Here is a 21,422-nt window from a genome sequence, read left to right on the forward strand (position 1 = left end):
AAATAGAGATTCTTTTCAAATTATTACTGCTCATTGACAATGCACCTGTCACCCAATGATGGAGATATACATGGGGATTAATATAATTTTATCCTTGATAACACTTCTATTTTATAACCCAAGGAAGGAGTAATTTCAACTTTCAAGCCTTATTTAAGAAATACATTTTATGATGTTATAACTGCCATAGATAGTGATTCCTATGATGTATCTAGACAAAGTACATGGAAAACCTTGTGGAAAGGATTTACCATTCTAGATGCCATTAAGAACATCTGTGACTCAGGGAAGACGGTAAAAATATCAGTGCTAATACGAATTTGGAAGAAATTGATTTCAACCATAATAGATGACTTTGACAGGCTCAAGACTTCAGTGGAGGAGGTAACTACAGATGTGGTAGAAATAGCAAGAGAACTAGAACTAGGAGTGAAGCCTGGAGATGTGACTGAATTGCTGCAATCTCATGATAAAACTTGAACAAATGAGCAGTTGCTTCTTATGGATGAATGAAAAATGTGGTTTCATGAGATGAAATGTACTCCTGATGAAGATGCTGTGAACATTGTTGAAATGACAACAATGGATGTAGAATATTACATAAACTTAGTTGAGAAAGCAGCAGCAGGGTTTGAGAGGATTGACTGAAATTTTGAAAGAAGTCTATTGTGGTTAAAATGCTATCAAACAGCATTGTATGCTATGGAGAAAACTTTTGTGTAGAGTCATTTGATGCAGCAAACTGCATTGTTGTCTTGTTTTAAGAAATTGCCACAGCCACCTCAACCTTCAGCAGCCACCACCCTAATCAGTAAGCACCCATCAACAATGAAGCAAGACCCTCCACCATCAAAAATATTACAGCTTGCTAAAGGCTCAGATGATTTAGCAATAAAGTATTTTTTAATTAAGGTATATACATTGTTTGTTTCAGACATAATGCTGTTGCATACTTAAATAGACTACAGTATAGTATAAACAACCTTTATATGCACTGGGAAACCAAAAAAAAAATTGTGCAGATACTTTATCCACAAAAAATTTAAATTTTTTGTTTTGTATTTTAATTTTATCATTTGAAAAACCATAAAACTAGCTACTAGATTTGTTTTTGGATAGTCTCTTTTCTCAGTACTCTGTAGCACTTTAACGATACTCTTTAAATTATCTTTCTTTGCTGATGTACAGATTTTAATACATTACACTTTTCTTTATTATCCAACTTCCCATTAATTAGTCCTTTAATATATGTATAGTACAGAAAAAATTACTAGTTGACACTTCCAGAGGTTAGGCTCTTACCCTTTCAGATACTAGGAGACAGAGCACTGTCTTCCTTGATGATTACATTTCAAATAGATGACTCCTAGGCCCTTGAGAAAGACATTTTCAAGTCGTAAATCTGGCAAAAAGCTGGGAGAAGATTTAAATCTCAAAAGGTGGAGAAAGTATTTAAAAGTTTTCTAAAGTAAATGCTCTCTATTCAAGCTGAGGGGCTTGTGTGGGTCAGTTATTTTCACTTTGTTTCATATTACAGGCAATATCCTTTACTGTGTCTTGCAAATTTTGTTTTCTTAAGGAGCAAAGAATTGCAGAATGGGGAAATCCATAAAAACATGTGACCTCCCATAGAATTACTCAGGGTAGGTAACCTCAGTTTAGTATTAAAAAGGTAATAGATTATCAGTAGCCTCCTGTGGAAGGTTTTGATAGAAAAAGTTTTACATTACTTTGTGACCATGGACAAATAATTTTAGCTCTTTGAATATTAATCTCTTTTAAATTCATAAAATGGAGATAATAATAGCTTCTCTATCAAATTTACTTGCCTCATGAGGTTAAAAAAAATACATGGAAATGTTAGGTCATTTTTTTCAAAGCCTGTATAAACATCCTTTGCTGTCAGTATGAGACCCAGAAATACTCATCTCTCAACACCGTATAAGATTCTTTTTTCTCACATAATAGTCACATTTCAGTCATCCTAGGATAGGATTGTACAATTCTCAACCTTTGGCTTCCATCTCTAAGTCTAAAGCAGCTGATTCAATTTTGTCATCACTAGGCAAGAAAGAGGGAAATGGGCAGGAGAATGCAGACACATTTCAGGATCTGAACTAGAATAAACACACATCATTTTTGCTCATCTCTCATTGGCCAGAACTTAGTCAATAGACCCTTCAAGCTGTAAAAGAGAATGGGAAATATAGGCTCTACGCAGATATCTATCTGCTCAGCTGACACTCAAGAGTTCTGTTATTAAAGAAAGTAAAGTGGATAGGGGTAAACATCAGCAGAATCCAACTCAGGAATAAATGGAAAGAATGATCAAGACAACAGAAACTTTGTGAAAGGGACAAATTGGGTAGCATAAAGTAACTCAAGACAATGCAATAGGTTATTGAAGTACCAAAATTTAGTCAAACTGATAGCTAGTTCATTTTTAGAAAACAAAGCCTTCCTACTTTCTCCTCAGGCTTTTTAAAACAAAGTCTTTAAATGTCTGATATATAAAATTCTGTTGATGGTGTCCAAACAGCGGTTAGAAAATGATCTTACATTAAAAACATATGTAGCCAACCAACTATTGTTCTAATGCTAAGTATGTTTAATGGGTAAAAACGTTTGGTACATGGTCTGTGAACCTAGTAGCATCATTTCTCCCAGGATATTGCTGAGTTTTCAGAAAGCTCTCCATGTTATGTTTTAATTCTTGCAAATTGCTTGCCAATTTAATACGAGCTGCATCTAAACAGTAAGCAATTGCTTATGATAATGAGTGCAAACTAATTTGCTAGAATATGTTAATATTCACAAAGCAGTTTTATACTGCCTGCTGTTTCAAAAATACTGCTCTCTTGGTTAAATGTAGCTTTTAGACAGCGTTACTGTTAAACATCTGACTAAAATCATCATTTCAGTAGCATCTACCCAAAAGTCATATGACTATGACTTCAGTATTCCAAGGAAGGAAGAGAAAGTCATGTCATTCTTTGATAAATGATGTAGAAGATTTGAGAGCAAAAGGAATCACTCTTAATAATTAATTTTAATTAGTGATTGATAGTAATAAGCAGACTATAATGTGTTAAAAATGGCCTCTCTTTCTCATGAGTCATAAAACTTAATTTAAATGACTTTGAAAACAGATGGCATGCAAACTTTATTTGAATACAATAACCCATTTAAAATGAATTAAAAATTTTAAAATGACCCTAGAATGGGAATTTTTAAGTTGGAAGCCTGCTTCACCTCTGAGTGTTCTATCCTTTCTGTTTTATAGGTTTTTCTCCACCATTTTCACTTCAGAGCTTAAGGACGTATGTTTCAAATGTGAGGTTATTTTGAGATTGGGGACCTGAGTGTTCAAGGATCTGATGTGCAAATTGGAACCACCTTGTAGTTTTAGTCTAGGAAGATAGAATTTTGTGAACCAAATACAAAAGAAAAAAGATTTGACACTTACCTGCCCCAGGTCTGATATGGTACTTTAATCCGTGCTCTTATGTTTCAATCATTTCAACTTCAAAAATGACTCTCATACTTAGTTATAATCTTCACATGGGTGGTAAAATGTAAAGATCTCCATAGAGAACCTCCTTCTTTTCTTTTTCACTTGAAAATCCATTTCCTTTGTTAAATTTAATTGGCCAAAGAACTTCATGGGTTAAAAAATCTTGTATCGTTGAGTTACAAATCTTACAGATACCCACAATTTCTTGTCAATGTAAGTGACCTAACTTTCCAGTTTTTTGTTTGTTTGTTTTTTTAACCGTTATTATAAACATATGTGGATAAGCCAGGAATGGTGACTTATACCTGTAATACCAGCACTTTCACAGGCCAAGGTGGGTGGATCGCTTGAGCCCAGGAATTCAAGACTAGCCTAGGTAACATGGCAAAACCACATCTCAACAAAAAAATACAAAAATTAGCCAAGTGTGGTAGTGTGCACCTGTAGACCCAGCTCTCTGGGAGGCTGAGGTGGGAGGATCTCTTGAGTTCAGGAGGTCGAGCCTGGAGTGAACCACGATAACACCACTGCTTTCAAGCATGGGTGACAGAGCAACAGAGCATGACAGTGTCTACAAAAAAAATAAATGTGGATAGATAAATCACAGAAATGGCTGAACTTTACTCTTACTGCCATCTTCATAGGCTGTTGGAGTAGGCTTGAGATAAGGAATGAGTAAACAGACAAACCAAAGTTATATTTTTTTTTATTTCTTTTGCTGTTACTGTTTCTACTAAGCATAAAACCACCACTTAAAAATTTGAGAAATGAACAAAGAGACCATGTACCAGAATCTTTGGGATGCAGCTAAAGCATTGCTAAGAGGGAAATGTAGAGCACTAAATACTCATATAAAAATGCTAGGAAGAGCTCAAATTGACACCCCCCCCAACATCACAACTAGAAGAACTAAAGAACCAAGAGCCAGCAAACCCAAAAGATAGCAGAAGACAAGAAATAACCAAGATCAAAGCACAACTGAAGGAGCTAAAGACACAACAAACTCTTCAAAAAATCAATGAATCCAGGAGCTGGTCTTTTGAAAAAAAATAATAAGACAGATAGACTGATAGCTAGACTAATAAAAAAAGAGAAAATAATCAAATTGACACAATAAAAAATGATAAAGGGGATATCATCACTGACCCCACAGAAATACAACCAACCATCAGAGTATACTATAAAAACCTCTATGCAAACAAACTAGAAAATCTAGAGAATATGGATAAATTCCTGGACACATACACCCTCCCAAGACTAAACCAGGAAGAAGTTGAATTCCCAAATAGACCAAAAACAGGTTCTGAAAGTAAGGTAGTAATAAATAGCCTACCAACCAAAAGAAGCCCAGGACCAGATGGAATTACAGCTGAATTCTCCTAGAGGTACAAAGGGGAGCTGGTACCATTTCTTCTGAAATGATTCCAAACAATTGAAAAGGAGGGACTTCTCCCTAACTCATTTTATGGCGCCAGCATTATCCTGACATCAAAACCTACCAGAGATACAACAAAAAAAAAGAAAACTTCAGGTCAGTATCCTGGATGAACACTGATGCAAAAATCCTCAATAAAATACTGGCAAACCAAAGGCAGCAGCACATCAAAAAGCTTATCCACCAGGATCAAGTCGGCTTTATCCCTGGGATGCAAGGTGAAATCAACATACACAAATCAATAAATGCAATTCATCACATAAAAAGAACTAAAGACAAAAACCATATGATTATCTCAATAGATGCAGAAAAAGCTTTTGATAAAATTCAGCATCCCTTTACGTTAAAAACTCTCAATAAACTAGGTGTTAATGTAACATAGCTCAAAATCATAAGAGCCATTTATGATAAATGCACAGCAAATCTTATACAGAATGGGCAAAAGCTGGAAGAATTCTTCTTGAAAACTGACATAAGACAAAGATGCCCTCTCTCACAACTTCTAATCAACATTGTATTGTAATTTCTGGTCAGTGCAAACAAGCAAGAGAAAGAAATAAGGGGTATTCAAATAGGAAGAAAGGAAGTCAAACTGTCTCTGTTTGCAGACGACATGATCCTATATTTAGAAAACCCCCATGTCTCAGCCCAAAATCTTCTTAAGCTGATAAACAACTTCAGCAAAGTCTCAAGATACAAAATCAATGTGCAGAAATCACAAGCATTCCTATAGACCACCAATAGACAAGGAGAGAGTCAAATCATGAATGAACTCCCATTCACAATTACTACAAAAACAATAAAATACCTAGGAATACAGCTAAAGAGGGAAGTGAAGGACCTCTTCAAGGGGAACTACAAACCATTGCTCAAGGAAACAAGAAAGGACACAAACAAATGAAAAAGCATTCCATGCTCATGGATAGGAAGAATCAATATCATGAAAATGGCCATACTGCCCAAAGCAATTTATAGTTTAAATACTATTCCCATTAAAATACCATTGACGTTCTTTACAGAATTAGAAAAAAACCATTTTAAAATTCGTATGGAACCAAAAAAGAATCTGTATAGCTAAGACAATCCTAAATGAAGAGAATAAAGCTAGAGGCATCACGTTACCTGACTTTAAACTATACTACAAGGCTACAGTAACCAAACAGCATGGTACACACAGACACATAGACTAATGGAACAGTTTAGAGATCTCAGAAATAAGACTGCACATCTACAACCATCTGACCTTCGACAAACCTGACAAAAAGAAGCAATGGGGAAAGGATTCCCTAATTAATAAATGGTGTTGGGAAAACTGGCTAGCCATATACAGAAAATGGAAACTGGACCCCTTACTTACACCTTATACAAAAATTAACTCAAGATCGATTAAAGATATAAATGGGCTGGACGCAGTGGCTCACACCTGTAATCTCAGCACTTTGGGAGGCAGAGGTGGGTGGATCACCTGAGGTCAGGAGTTTGAGACCAGCCTGGCTAACATGGCAAAACCCTGTCTCTACTAAAAGTACAAAAATTAGCTGAGTGTGGTGGCACATGCCTGTATTCCCAGTTTCTTGGGAGGCTGAGGCAGGAGAATGAATCACTTGAACCCAGGAGACAGAGGTTGCAGTGAGCCAAGATCACGCTACTGCACTCCAGCCTGGGCGATAGAGGGATACTCTGTCTCAAAAAATAAATAAATAAATAAATAAATAAATAAAGGACAAAATGTATTTAAAATATAAAATTTTTAAAAAGTTAAAAAAAAGACTTAAATGTAAAACCCAAAACTATAAAAACCCTAGAAGAAAATCTAAGCAATACCATTCAGGACATAGGTATAGGTAAAGATTTCATGACAAAAACATAAAAAGAAATGGCAACAATAACAAACATTGACAAATGGGATCTAATTAAACTAAAGAGCTTCTGCACAGCAAAAGAAACTATCATCAGAGTGAACAGACAACCTGCACAATAGGAGAAAACTTTTGCAATCTATCCATCTGACAAAGGTCTAATATCCAGAATCTACAAGGAACCTGGACAAATTTACAAAAACAAACAAACAAAAAATATTAAAAACTGGGCAAAGGGCATGAACAGACATTTGTCAAAAGAAAACATTTGTGCTGCCAACAATCATATGAAAAAAAGTTCAACATCACTGATCATTAGAGAAATGTGAATCAAAACCACAATCATATACTATTGCACAGCAGTCAGAATGCTGATTATTAAAGAGTCAAGAAACAGCAGATGCTGGCCAGGCTGTGGAGAAAGAGGAATGCTTTTACACTGTTGGTGGGAGTGTAAATTAGTTCAACCAGTGTGGAAGACAGTGTGGCAATTCCTCAAAGACCTAGAACCAGAAATACCATTTGACCGAGCAATCCTACTACTGGGTATATACCCAAAGAACAATAAATCATTCTGTTATAAAGATACATGTACACTTATGTTAATTGCAGCACTATTCACAACAGCAAAGACATGGAACCACCCCAAATGCCCATCAATGATAGACCAGATAAAGAAAATGTGGAATACTATGTAGCCATAAAAAGAACTGAGATCGTGTCCTTTGCAGGGACATGGATGGAGCTGGAAGCCATTATCCTCAGCAAACTAATGCAGGAAAAGAAAACCAAACAGTGCACGTTCTCACTTATAAGTGGGAGCTGAACAATGAGAACACATGGACACAGGAAGGGGAGCTCACCACACTGGTGCCTGTCAGGGAGCCAGGGGGAGAGAGAGCATCAGGATAAATGCTAACACATGTGGGGCTCAATACCTAGGTGATGGGCTAATAGGTGCATCTATTACATATTGTATTACATATGTAATACAATATACAACTACATATGTAATACATATACAATAGGTGATAAATGTATTACATATACAATAGGTGATAAATGTATTACAGATACAATAGGTGACAAATGTATCACATATAAATAGGTGATAAATGTATTACAGATACAATAGGTGACAAATGTATTACATATACAGTAGGTGATAAATGTATTACATATACAATAGGTGATAAATGTATTACATATACAATAGGTGATAAGTGTATTACATATACAATAGGTGATAAGTGTATTACATATACAATAGGTGATAAGTGTATTACATATACAATAGGTGATAAGTGTATTACATATACAATAGGTGATAAGTGTATTACATATACAATAGGTGATAAGTGTATTACATATACAATAGGTGATAAGTGTATTACATATACAATAGGTGATAAATATACAATTACATATGTAATACAATATCTATTACATAGGTAAATGGCACACATTTACCTATGTAATAAACCTGCATGTACTGCACATGTATCCTGGAACTTAAATTTAAATTTTAAAAAAATGAGAAATGGTTTTATTTCTCATAAAGATGGAATGACACAATTTATGATAAATAGCAAAATATCACCAAGACACTTATTAAGTGCAGTCTTTCTTATGACATTAATATTACATTTTTCTACATTTGTGAATTTATGTGACTCCTTGTTAAAGGAAATTTGCATTTCATAGAATTTTTAATAAACTAAGATACTAGAACTTATCTAATCTCTTTTTAACACTGACCTTGAATAGTCCTAATTTCTACTATGTGATTTGTGCTCTGTATTTATCTGGAGATTTAATTCAAGAGACAAAGAGATACGACATAGTGGTATTTAAAAATGCATCAGCTTCCGCTAAAAAAAAAAATATTAAAAAGTGACTTTCCATTTATATAAGTGGATCTACAGCCTACTCCTGAAAACCAAATTTTGTGCCTTTTTGCCTTTCCTCATCAGAATCCTGCCAACAAAATTTGCTCTTATCTTTTCAGAACCATATTAAATTTTATCTTCTATGAAAATAATTTGGGAGTATTTGGGAGACAAGCAAATTCTCCAGTTTGCTTGAAGTACAGGGTTGGTTTGTATATAAGGTAGTCCAAGTTACCATAAATTCTTAATTTGGGAGACAGTCACTTAATCATTGAAGGTCTTTGAATAGAGAAGCAATTAGCAATACTATTTCAAAAAATAAACTGATGTTAATTTGTAAAAGGGATTTAAATTAAGAGGTAAGAAGGTAGCGGGTCAGTAAAGCAAGTCAATCAGTAAAGTATTTATTAGAAAACTTATTTATTTATTTTTAACTTGATGCGGATGGTATTAAGAATGGAAATATGAAAGAGAAATTCAAAAATGAAATCTGGGCCAAGCACGGTGGCTCACGCCTGTAATCCCAGCACTTTGGGTGGCCAAGACGGGCGGATCACCTGAGGTCAGGAGTTTGAGACAAGCCTGGCCAACATGGTGAAACCCCATCTCTACTAAAAATATAAAAATTTGACAGCCATAGTGGCGCGTGTCTATGATCCCAGCTACTTGGGAGGCTGAGGCAGGAGAATTGCTTGAACCCGGGAGGCAGAGTTTGCAGTGAGCCGAGATCACACCATTGCACTCCAGCCTTGACGACAGAGTGCGACGCCATCTCAAAAAAAAAAAAGAAAGGAAAGAAATGACATGTGTTTGGATGGGTCATGATAGTTGAGAAAAAGCTGGATTTCAGAGCTATGTCACACCTTTTTGTCATCATCAGGATCTAGCATGGTGCTTTATACATAGTAAATGCTTAATTAGTATTTATTGAGTATACAGATGTTTTTATTCTTAAATTATACTATTTTATTGCCTTTGTATTCTGTCTCCAGCAATATATTTCTGCTGTTGTCTCTGCATTGTTTTTTGTTGATTTGTTTGTTTGTGTCAAAATGCCCCACTCATTAATTTGAGTTAGAGTTTTCCCCTGCCACCTCTCTAAGCCATCTGGTTTTTAAACTTTCAAGAAATCTAAAAATGATCTATCATAGGATTTTTTTGTCTTGTTTTATTAGAAGAGATATGAGTCCTTCCTCCATAATTACCACCATCCCCTGCCTTTTGAATCATCTTTTTCATCATAACCACAATATTTCATTCTTTTTTTTTTTTTAAGAAAGGGTCTCACTTTGTTGCCCAGGGTGGAATGCAGTGATGTGATCACAACTCACTGCAGCCTTAACCTCCTGGGCTCAAGTGATCCTCCAACTTCAGCCTCCCAAGTAGCTAGGACTACAGATGTGTGCCACCGCACCCAGCTAATTAAAAAAAAAAAAAAAAAAAAAAAAAGGTTTGTAAAGACAGGGTCTTGCTATGTTGCCCAGGCTAGTCTCAAACTCCTGGCCTCAAGGAATCCTTCTGCCTTGGCCTCCCAGAGTGCTGGGATTACAGGTGTGAGCCACCATACCCAGCCCAAAACGTATGCCAATTTCTACACATACAAGTATTTGTTTACACTAGTTTCCCTCTTAGATTCCAAACTTAGGGAAGGAATTAGTTCACACTAATGTGAAGAAGTTCTAATTACAAGACAAGAAAAATGTATTCTGACTTAAAACTATGTATCTACATGGTTTTAAGACTGGAAAACATTTCATAAGAATTTCAATGATATTTACAATGCCATTCTGATAAAAGAATTAAATGAATGAATAAGTTGTCTGTCTTTTTGGGTGAACTGATCCCAGAGTTGACTACTCTATGTAGGCAATTTCTATTTTAACTTGCATTTTTAGAATATGTTCATTTTAAAGACTTAATAATGATTTATTTACAAAGAGCTCTGCATTAAGCAAATTTATTAGGTAGAACAAAAGTTAAATGTCTTCTGCCCACCTCTAAATGCTCTCCTGTTTTTATAGCCAAGCAGAATCTCAAACTCTACTTCATTTCAAGAGGTAGGTGTTTCTCAAGCTACCTCTCTTGCATAAATTCCCATGGCCAAGAATCTTATTCAGGATTCTAAATTGTACACTATAGCTCACACCCAGAATCCCAGCACTTCAGAGGCCAAGGCAGAAAGATCTATTGAAGCCAGAAGTTTGAAACCAACCTGGGGAACATAGTGAGGACTTATCTCTAAGAAAATATTAAAAACTTCACCAAGCATGGTGGCCATGTGCCTGAAGCCCCAGCTACTCAGGAGGCTGAGATGGGAGGATTGCTTGAGCCCAGGTGTTTGAGGCTGCAAATCAGCTATGATTGAGCCACTGAACTCCAGCCTATGTGACAGAATGAGACTCTGTCTCAATAAAAAAGAGAGAGAGAGATTCTAAATTGCTCTTCATGACTAATATATTTATCTTTAAAAATTATTTTGAAATTTTAGATTTCCAAAAAAGTTATAAAAAATTAAAAGTCTCCGTGTGTCTTCAGTTAGCTCCCACAAATGTTAACATCTCATATATCCAGAGTACAATGATTAAAACCAGGAAATTAACATTAATGTAGTATTATTAAGTAAGAGTCAGACCTTAATCAAACCTTGCCAGTTGTCCCACTAATGCCCTCTTCTGTGGTCCACTATCAAAGCCAGGATCTTGCATTTCATCAAGTTGTCATATCTTCTTAGTTTTCTCTAATCTAGGACAGTTCTTTAGTCTTTCTCTGTTTCCTGCCCTCGACTCTTGATGAGTGCTGCCAGTTATTTTCTAGAATGTCCTTCAGTTTGGGTTTGTTAGATGTTTTCTTATGATTAGATTTAGACTATGCATTTTTGGAAAACTAAAACTGAGACTGTGAATTTTTGCCAAAAATAGCACAGAATGTTGCAGTGTCCTCAGTGTGCCATATTTGGAGAATCTGAATTTGATATGTCTCATTACTGGTGATGCTAGCTTTGATCACCTGGTTAAGGTGCTGTCTGTCAGATTTCTCTGAGTATTAATAAATCATTAAAGCCTGAGGACTAGCAAGGTATATCCAGCTTTTCCCTGTAAAATATGCAGAATTTTGGGCTATGTTATTCAAGCGAACTGTGAGATCTGGTGCTCCTTTTCATGTGATCACCATTACCAGGTTGAGGAGTCCCATGACTCTTCATAATACTTATTTCTCACCCAGGTATAACTAAGTCGACAATGTTTTTTCTTATCAGAATAATTTAGGCAATCTGTGTCCTTATCTGAGATTGTTGTGTTAGGTGAAATCATTCCAATTTCTTATATAGCTGCAGATACTCCATCATGCTGACGGATGTAGGCATGGGATGGATCACATAAATAAATCCTTCCTATACTTGTTTCAGAATCAGGAGTCTTATGGTATTCATCGTTGAATCAGTGGTCCTGACTTAGCTTGAGGAGTGTATTAGGACATTATTAATAATTAGTAAGTGAATAAAAGCACATAATTTTTTATAAGGATACCTAGAATTAAAGCAAGATCCCTTTCTTCAGGATGCATAATTTTTAAAATGGATATTTCAATAAAAGACACTTCTCATATATTATAATAGTTCAAAAATTAAAAATAAGTTAGTGGGTGTTGAAAGGCGAGAATTAGCCTTGGCTGGAATGAATGTGGAAAGCATGACAAAAGAAATCAAGGTTCAGCAGAGAAGCCTAAACCAGCAGAAGTAAAAGTGACTTTGAGAGGAGAAAGTGTATTGCATTTGTGAATGCCTAGGTAATCAAGTTAGAGCTTAGTCTGAGATAATTTCTGAGTCAAAAACTAATATTCCCTTCTGTTCCAGTCCAAAATAATTAGTAAATGGTTTTGACAAGGGCCTAGTCAGGTAAAGAATGACTTAAGTATAGCAGATAGGCAGGAAGAAGATAAATGAGTAGAACTAAGATTAGGAAATAAACAAAAGGTAAGGTTCTGGTTTTAGCCTAAAATTATTACAAATTTTATTGTTTGCATGGTCCCTTCTATTTAACTATGCGATGCAAATAATTCAAAATAAATACCTATTCTTTTGTATTAAGGATTTAATTCCATTGCTAAGGACAAAAAGAAGTGTCACTGCCAAAAAGTCATAAAGCCTTTCTGGTGTAGAATAAAAGTGACTGTGGTAATAATAAGGAAAATTTGTCTTCTGCAGCTTTGGTCCACAATTTAGAAGCTTCAGAATAAGCCAAAGGCTTGGATGGCTGCTTGGAGAGGTTGTTTACAATAAAGCATTGCAGATACCTCACACCTTTTAAAGATTCAGGATAGACTCTAAAAATGTCAGAATGTGAGTGAATCATTTCTGTTAAGTGTCATTATAGAAACTTTTCCCAAATCAGACTAGGGAAGCATAATTAGAAAAACTCTAAAATGATTGAAATGAGACCTTGATTTGTGAATTATAATTTATTTTTCTAAATAAGAATTAGTCATTAGAGCTTAGCTTTTTGTTGTATAGAAAAAAAAAATCACTAAGAATAGAGTTAAGTACAAGCCTGCACCCATCTGTTTGACATTGAGAAGACACTTGGTTTCTCTGCACCTCAGTTTTGTTATTTGTAAATTGAAAAGTTTACTCACTTTTCTCCAAGAGTATTTCGGCAGTAAGTCTATGTTTATGTCAGTTTTTTTTTAAACTGGACATTTTTTAGACCATTATTATAGTAAAGAAAATTCTTGACTCTTGAATCCTAATGAAAGCCATTTTCACAATTAACCTTTGAAATAAGTAAGTTGAAGGACATTGCTAGGCAACTACAACTTCTACCGACCAGCTAATAATTTTAAGAGTTTACTGGGAACATGCACACTTAGGTTATGCTCTTCAAAATAGATTTTTCTTAAAGTTCCTGATGATGTGATTCTTTTTCTTCCTATCCCCGCTGCCTATAGCTTTAATACAAATTGATTACTGAGTTACTTGCCAGAGACTTTTTAATAAAGTTCACCTACTGCTGGAGGGAGTCTAGTTTCAGAAGGGAGGACATAAGCATTTGATGTTCTTAGGATTATTGGTTGTGGGATTACTTTGCTTTGTTTTATTTTTAATTCTAGATCACTTTGCTGTCTTTATGGAATTTTTTTCTAATCTGATTGGCAAAAGTTCTACTACTTACTTGTTTTTCTACTCAGCCAGGTAACCTGGACCAAGAGCCTTTTAAGCAGTTCCCAGGACTTTGAATTTGATCTCAAAACAAGTTTGTCTCTCTGGGCAGCTCAAACTATTGAACTCAACTGTTCCTGGAGGGGATACTTCTAAATGACACATTTGCCAGGAAAATAATAAGTAGATTGTAAAAGAAAATATATTGCAAAGATACCACTAAGTGGACCACTTATTGCATACATTTTTAAAAGTAGTGTTCATTGGGTTGAACATTATTTCAAACTATTCAACTATTTACATGACTTTGACCTAAAAGAAAATACATATACACACATAGATTTTTCTTATCATTTTTTTCTGATAATCTTAAGGTTTTCATTAATCAGTGCTTTTAATATTATCACCTTCTTAAAAAACAGTTTAAAAATCCAAAATAGATGATAACATGGTTTAATACCATATATTTGTCACATATTTGACAAATACTCATACATTTGTCATTTCTTTATGGTTAGAAAATTCAAATCCTCTCTTCTAGCCATTTTGAAATTTACAATACAATAATATTAACCATAGTAACCCTACTGTGCAACAGAACACCACCATTTGTCTGACATCTCACACAAACTATTTTGCCCTAATATTTACCTTTAATGAACAGATCCTATCTGCTGAAGAGAAAAGGCTGTTTCTGAATTTATATTCTTAGCTCCTTTCACACAGTTGGCACTTATCAGCAAATCAAGAGATAGGAAGGCTTAGAAATGTTTTCTATGTTAGTTAATGCCCTTATAATGTCAGAAAAAAAAGAGAATAACTTATTCAAATCAGCACAATCTCTATCAATCATTGATCATTGATTATGTAGAGTCATAGTTTTATACCACACCAATGAACATCATTAACATCTCATTCTATATGAATGGTGCCTATTTGATTGTCCAGTGTGCAGTCTTTGCTGCTATTGGTGGTGTTTCTGAATGAATGTCTAAGATATTGACAAGATAGGTCAGCCATGGATCTATTTACATTTTAAATAATTATTTCACTTATTAGAGTGGTATACACTTGTTTTTAGAAGAATGAATACTTTATTTTCATGTACCATACTCTTTTTATAAACATCAAAATGTGATAAAATGTATTTATGAATATATAATTCTAAGATATAGCAATTTTATTAGAGAATATAGAAAATATAGAACATTTATTAGAAAAATATTTTTATTAGAGAAAAGTTTTGGGCCAATAGGTAGAGGTAAATTCATTTTTTATTGAAGTGCATAATTACTATTGAAATTATATTTGAGAGAAATGATTCTTGACCTCATTGGAATCACAGTAACTTTTAGTTATTTCATTTTCTCAATTGTTTTATTTTGATTAAAATTTCTTGTTGAGTAAACACACACAATTTTTTTTTAAATGGTATCTTGGCTGGGCTAGAGCCTAATCTCATATGGGCTGGCTTATTGAAGAGGAATACTCTTCTGCTTTCAGACTTCCCATGTCTACCGTGGAGTCTAGCTGGTTCACCCTCCTCTGATCCCCTTAAAAATTTGGAAAACATTAATTGTTAACACCTAATGAGTCCTCCTGGATACTGGAGGTATGACAGTGTCTGATTTGCAAGAGTTCAAGAATCTTTTGGATTAACTTGAACCAAATTTATGATTGGTGTTTGGTGGAATAGTGTGTGGACAGTGATCCTAGACAGTATCACTTTCATGAAATTCCGATGCAAGAAATTAGTGTGCTCACAAGTTTGAGTCTCCCTGTCTTGCTCAGTTTGCATTTGACTTAATAAGTAGTCAACAACGTATTTTTTAAAATTTAATAACTTAATTTTATTTAATAAAAAAATTAATAATTAAAAAATGCTTTAGTCTAGAGTTTTGACAGAACATACAATTTGCTATATATGACAAACTTCCCATGGTTCTCTTTTTTGAAATGTATTTATTGTGTTTTGTTTTTATTGACATGTTATAATTGTACACACTTATAGTGATGTTTTAATACATATATATGTTGTGTAAAAATCAAGTCGGTATGTTTAGCATATTCATCATCTCATATATTTATCATTTCTTGTTGTTAGATCATTCAGATCCTCTCTCCTAGCTATTTTGAAATTTACAGTATAATAATATTAACCGTAGTCACCCTACTGTGCAACAGAACACCAGAACTCATTCTTCCTATCTGACTGTAACTTTGTATCTGTTGACCTATGTTGCTGTCTTGAATATCATCCTTAACTATTTCCATAAAGCTTTCATTATTTGGGAATTATCTAAATTCTTCTGGACATTTTTTGTTTCGACCTGATTGAGAATACGGGACCTGTGCCTAAACCATTTCTGTGACATGTCATGTTTCTTGCCTTCTTTCATTTATAAAAAGCATATCCATTCTCTTTCTCAAAGATGTGAGTAAAAATCTGTCTAATTCTCCAATCTCTTTAGCTAGTTATAACACATTTGCCAATTCTGTTGTCTGCCCCTCCCACCAGAAGTCTTAATTTATGATATATAGTCCATATTTTCTTTTTCTTTTCCTAGCATCTTTGTCTTTGCACCCTTACATGCATATGTAACATTGAGGGCTGTGTATTGCTTCTCAATATTAGTAATTATTGTAATTAATTTTTAAATCTAGAAGTGGTTACATATTATAGGTAGAAACTCATTACTTGATTCCATTAATTTCTCCTAAGATGTTCACTTTTTCTGAATTTTCAATATGCCTATATGAAATTTTAGTAATTAGGAACCTATAGTGCTCAGCTTCATGAAATAATTCCTTATGATTCTACAAAGAACTTACAATAATTCAGAAGGAAAATAAAGTGTATTTACTTGTTATCGTTTTAGTGATTGTTAAGATTCTGTTTCATCAGTTTAGAAATGTTGCCCTGATCTAAAACTCTTTTTGCATACAATGTGGTCTTCTCTGTGCTTTTGCTTTTTATGAACCTTAAGCCAAAGAATTCCTCCATATAGGTAGAAATTCTCCAGAAAATTTCAAATTAACAACAGCATCTGGAAAACGTTGTAGAAAGAATAAAGATTCCCCTTACTTACAAATGATTTACTTTTAATATTCATCTGGGTACCTGGCTTTTACTGTAAACTTTCACTGAAGGAAGTGTTATATTCCTGTTACATTTATTAATAGAAACATAATTGCCTGAATGTTTCGTGCTGGCTACAAGATGACATTTGAAGAATTATAGGCTTTCAAAAAGTAACCTTTTATTCATATACTTATGTTATGAGTTAGAAGCTAATCTACTCCGAAGTTAATTATATTATTGTTCATGTAGCAAGGATCCAGAGCAATCAATAATTGAGCAGACCTGTACATGCTGATTGGTTTCCTTTTTCAGAAAGTTTCAATCTATGTAAGGGAATATGTTAGCTTTTGCAGAATTGACGTGAGGCTGAAGTGGGCACACTTAGGCAAGGGACAGTTGGCAAGAAAGAACAAGAAGGGAGAGAGCCCTATATGTAAATAGCATGTTCAATAAGATCTAAAAATATTCCCTGATTATAACATCACAGACAGTTTAAACAAGAGATACGGGAGCCCATGTATATTTTTTACAAACATTTATTGGAGTGTAAAGTATGTTGACATTGCTAAATTTGTGTCTGATAGAGCCAGCTTTGTTAATGAATTTAGAGTGAGAAATAGAGGCTTGCTGCACAGCTTAAATGTGGAGATTGCTGAAAACCACTTTAAATTTCAGTCATTCATACATTCAGCGATCTGACGGATGTCAAGGTTAATTTGCAGTAAATCCATTAGTAGTCATGGTACTGATGTGGTAGTGCTTGCCATATAGAAACATGCATAAATAATAAAGGTGACACATTCCTCTATGTTCCTCTCTATATTGGAACTGTGATTAAGATGTACTGCCACTGCATATTTAACTCACTTATATAGTAAAATAAAACATGTTTCTGTAAAGATAAAATTTTTAAAAAGCTAGCTGGCAGGGTTTTTTGGTAAGTTTGGTCTTTATTTAATGGTCAGGTGATTTTTTTTTTGCATTATGCTATAAATCTTACTATGCTAGATGTTTTATGGTGATGAGCTAATATTCTTTTTCTCATGAAAGCTCCCATGTGATACAATTTAATATTCCTTCCATTGTCAACTATTACTGAACATAAATAATGATATAATGAGTTTACATAAAAGTCCTAATCCATGCTATGAAATATTGAAAATATTAATAAAAATTACAAGGTAGGAATGTCATTTTTGAAAGTCACTTGATTTGGACATAACTTTGAAATACATCCAACTTTTCTGAAGGCTTTCATATTAAAATAAAACAATGTTACAGTGTTCATTATTTTATATTTTTACAGCACACACAACTGCCCTCACACATGACACCTATTCTCTCTAAAATTTATTAGGCATTTATCACATACTAGGAAATGGACTAAATGTTACTTTGTAATATCTCATTTAATTCTGATAGAGCTCTATAAGATAGTGTTGCTATCCCCATCTTTTTTCAAATAGGAATCCCAATACAGAATAAATGGCTACCAAGGTCACATAGCTAGTAAATGACACAATTGGAATTTGAACCCAGATCTCTCTGAGTCTAGAGTTTACGTTCTTAATCTCTAAGCTATTCTGCTTCAGTAAGTACATCATGTCCTTGGTTCAGAAAGATGTGTGTTAAAGGAGGTAGATTTTGAAACTTTAAGCCATCTAACCCACTATATTTGATTATGAGAGTAATTTTCTAGCTCAATGAAAAGAGGGTTTTAAGAATATAGGAGATTTTATAAAGTTTGATGCAAAGTTAATTTTTTAAAAAAAAATCCAGAGTGCTTATAGAAGTATGTAGAAGAGAGATGAGGAAGGACTGGATATCTAATTGTCTTGCTTATTATAAAATTGTGCTGATGAGTACAATACAATGCACTACCGTGCATACAGAAGAAAAACTAAGAAAGACTGCTCTCAGGATATATCTGGTGGGAAAAAAGGAAACTAGAAATAATGGCAATGTTTGACAAAGAGTAGTTGCGATTTTTTTGCTTTATTTTGGTGAAACCTAAAAAACTGTAAAGTCATTCTAAGCAAGACAGATTAGCTAATCTCATTCTAGTCATCAAGTTTTCGATTCATTGAAAAAGGTTAAAATCTGAGATGAAATCAAATCTTGAGTAATGGTATTTGTATTGTGACACTTATCTTACTGAAAGCGTAAAACTTCAAATTATTACCCACAAGTTCTGTAATTGTGCTAGAAACTTTCATAGTTCCATAGGTTTGGGAAGTGTAACCCAACTAAATGTTAATCTACATATATTAAATGTTCTGTCATTTTACATTTAGATGTTATTTTTCTCTTTTTAAAAGTATTGTGAGGTGAGAAGAAAGTATATGATAATGAAGAGCAAATGTCACTTTATGGATATAAGACATTAGAATATGATAACAGTTGGCCTTGATAAATTCAGACTGACATCCAATTAACTTTTCCTTGACTGCCTGGTTATGATAACAGAAATATTTCTGTCATAAATATATATATATACTGGAATAGGTATCAGGATATGGGTTTTATACCAACTCTGCCAATTAACCAAGTTTGCAACTTTAGATAGCACGTTAATCCTTATGACTAAATTTCCTCAGAGATAGCATGGAAGTAATGTCTGCCCTATGTTCCGTAATAAGTAGATAAGTTTTTTTTAATTGTGAAAGTGATGTTTAAAGTTAAAAATTACTATGCAATGTTGTTTTATAATGCTTACCTCACACTTATATAATTCTTAAACCATCTGAATTCTTAGATATGTGTTGTTTTATATCATTAAATAGCATCTCTAGTTTTGAATATTTTTCTTATTTCACATAATGTATATAGTCATTAGAGAATAAAGCCAATTTAAAAAAGGAAAAAAATTAATTATTAAGTATCAGCACTCAGAGATAACCACTACATCCTCCTTTTAAAGCCATCTCCACTTTTTTATGTTCTTGTCCTATTTTTATCAACAATGGGCTTCACTAGAAAAGTTAATACTTAATCATTTGCAAAAGTTACCAGGCGGAAAAATATTTCTCAAATAGTGTTTGCCTATAAAGATTATGATGAACAAGCTTCTGAGGATGTAGAACATAAGTGGCTCAGGAAAGCCCTGGGATTTGTGATCTACGCTCTGTATATTCTGAATTTTCTTTGTGCATTGACTGGTGCTTTTGAAATATGGCTTATCTTTTCTCTCTTGAAAGAGATAAACTGTTTTCATGCATTGGTATCCACAAAATTAATAGAGAAGGGCACAGCCTCTATAGCTTTGCATTTTAACAGTATTCATGTTTATCACTTTTGCATTCAACTTTCTCCTAACATGTTTCTTGGAAGAGGTCTATATACCAAGGCCTATTTAAGCATCAGGTACAATAGGCATATTGCAGAGGTCTTTGGAATTTCTCAAAGGCCTGTGGAAATGTCTGTAACAGAAAACAAAGAAGAGTTGCTTCCAAAAACGGCCACAAAATCAATATTGTCAGCTGTTTAATTAAATGTACACAAATGTGATAGTAGGTCAACTCCATTTAACTGGTAAACTTGGTAATCATGGCAATTCAATGTATAGTTTTCTTGAAAACATACTGCTGTACACACAACTTTTACACATAAATGTTACTCTTGGTACAAGCTATTTTTCTATAAATACAAGATGTTTTGTGGCCTAAGTTTTCATATTTTCTCTTATTATGTATGATCATGTATATATGATCAAATCATATATGATCTGCTGTCTGCAAGTTAGAGAATCACAAAAGCTAGTGGTATCGATTATGGGACTGACAACTGGAGAAACAATGATGTAGATTTTAGTCCAGGTTTGAAGGCATGAGAACAAGAAGCTGCAAAGGCAGGAAAACAACAATGTCCCATTTTAAGCAGTCAGAAGAAGACAGAGGGAAAATCCAATCTTTTTTCTTACTTTTTTGGTTCTATTCAGGCCCTCAAAATAATAGAACCAAAATGGGTGGCCAATGAATGATGCATTGAGGTAAGACTAGTGCATCAAATGCTCTATTAGTCCATTTTCACACTGCTATAAAGAGCTTCCCTGAGACTGGGTAATTGATAAAGAAAAGAGGTTTAATTGACTCACAGTTCTGTGTGGCTGAGGAGGCCTCAGGAAACTTACAATCATGGTAGAAGGGGAAGCAGGCACCTTCTTCACAAGGCAGCAAGAGAGACAGAAGTGTGTGTAGGAGGAAATGTCAAACACTTATAATACCATCAGATCTTGTTAGAACTCACTATCATGAGAACAGCATGGGCAAAGCCGCTCCATGATCCCATCACCTTCCACCAGGCCCTGCCCTCAGCATATGGGGTTTATGGGGTTTACCATTTCAGATGAGAATTGAGTGGGGACACAGAGCCAAACCATATCAAATGCGGAATAAATTTGTTTGAAAAAGACTCTTTTCATTTAAGCTGGATAATTTACTGACCAGACAACCATAAGGTAAAATTTGAACACTCACAGAATGAGTCCGT

The 21,422-nt window shown here is 34.2% G+C and overlaps 1 protein-coding gene across 22 annotated transcripts in view; it reads left to right on the forward strand.

Annotated features, from left to right (window-relative positions):
- NRXN1 (neurexin 1) overlaps window positions 1-21,422 on the forward strand; it is a 1,113,820-nt gene that overhangs the window by 774,406 nt on the left and 317,992 nt on the right. The gene's annotated exons all lie outside the window — the stretch shown is intronic.

The sequence above is a fragment of the Gorilla gorilla genome, chromosome 12, assembly GCF_029281585.2.
Source record: "Gorilla gorilla gorilla isolate KB3781 chromosome 12, NHGRI_mGorGor1-v2.1_pri, whole genome shotgun sequence".
NCBI classification, from domain to species: Eukaryota; Metazoa; Chordata; class Mammalia; order Primates; family Hominidae; genus Gorilla; species Gorilla gorilla.